This window comes from Phyllobates terribilis, unplaced genomic scaffold, assembly GCF_046119375.1.
Source record: "Phyllobates terribilis strain yellow unplaced genomic scaffold, ASM4611937v1 Scaffold_1__5_contigs__length_1240528914, whole genome shotgun sequence".
NCBI lineage: Eukaryota > Metazoa > Chordata > Amphibia > Anura > Dendrobatidae > Phyllobates > Phyllobates terribilis.
The window spans coordinates 597,319,481-597,321,029 of NW_027362761.1; positions in this window are offsets into that span (position 1 = coordinate 597,319,481).

Sequence of the window (1,549 nt, forward strand, 5' to 3'; positions counted from 1 at the left end):
TGATCAGGGGCGGAGCTCCAGGTTCTCTGCTCAGTGTCTGAAGGACTCTGCTGCGCTGAATGATGTATTATTATTTACTAGATGGTGGTCCGATTCTAATGCATCGGGTATTCTAGAATATGTATGCGGCCGACCGGGCGCAATTAGCAGAGCGTTGTTTAAATTTGGCGCCAAAATCGCTGATTGGTCGCTACTGGCGACCGCGACCAATTAGCAGAGCGGCGTTTAAATTTGCCGCCCATATCGCTGATTGGTTGCGGTGGCCGGCCGCGACCAATCAGCGATATGAGCCGCAAATTTAAACGCCGCTTTGCTGATTGGCCGCGGTGGCCGGCCGCAACCAATCAGCGATATGGGCGGCAAATTTAAATGCCGCTCTGCTGATTGGTCACGGTCTCCGGCCGCGACCAATCAGCATTATTGACGCCAAATTTAAACCCCGCTCTGCTGATTGGTCGCGGCCGGCCACCGCGACCAATCAGCAGAGCGGGGTTTAAATTTGGCGTCAATAATGCTGATTGGTTGCGGCCGGCCACCGCGGCCAATCAGCAAAGCATCGTTTAAATTTGCCACCCATATCGCTGATTGGGGTTTAAATGTGGCGCCAATAATGCTGATTGGTCGCGGACCGCGACCAATCAGCAGAGCGGCGTTTAAATGTTGCTTCCATATCGCTGATTGGTCGCGGGCGTCGACCGCGACCAATCAACGTTGTATTAGTGAGGACCGAGGAGCGGCGCTGCTTGTGCGGCTACTTCCGCTGCGAGAAGCCGGGAGATGAGCGCCTCTCACCGGTCATCTCCCTGCTGCATCGCCGCTGACCTCCGTCCTGCAGATGAGCCACTAACGGCCGCCATCTTTTTCTCAAATCCCGCGTCACTGATTGGCCGCGGCCGGACCAATCAGCGACGCGGGATTTCCTGGACAGACAGAAAGACAGACAGACGGGATAAGACGATTATATATATAGATTGTTATAGCGCCATTTATTCCATGGTGCTTTACATGTGAAAGGGGTATACGTAGCAAAAACAATTACAATAATCTTTAACACAATGTGACAGCGACTGGTACAGGAGGAGCGAGGACCCTGCCCGCGTGGGCTCACAGTCTACAAGGGATGGGTGAGGATACAGTAGGTGAGGGTAGAGCTGGTTGTGCAGCGGTATGGTGGAGCGGTGGTTACTGCAGGTTGTAGGCTTGTCGGAAGAGGTGGGTCTTCAGGTTCCTTTTTGAAGGTGTCCATGGTAGGCGACAGTCTGATGTGTTGCGGTAGAGAGTTCCAGAGTAGGGGGGATGAACGGGAGAAATGTTATATGCGATTGTGGGAAGAGGAGATAAGGGGGGAGTAGAGAAGGAGATCTTGTGAGGATCGGAGGTTGCGTGTGACGCGCCCCCTGGGCCATATTCTTTAGGGGAATACCCGGAGCCGGATCAGATGGGGGTTGTAGTCTTCCGAGTGGCTGTGACCCGGTCCGTGCCCAGGGTGTCAAACTCAGTTGTATGTGGCAGTCCTACAGATGTTATTAAGTTCTTTATTGTCGACTAC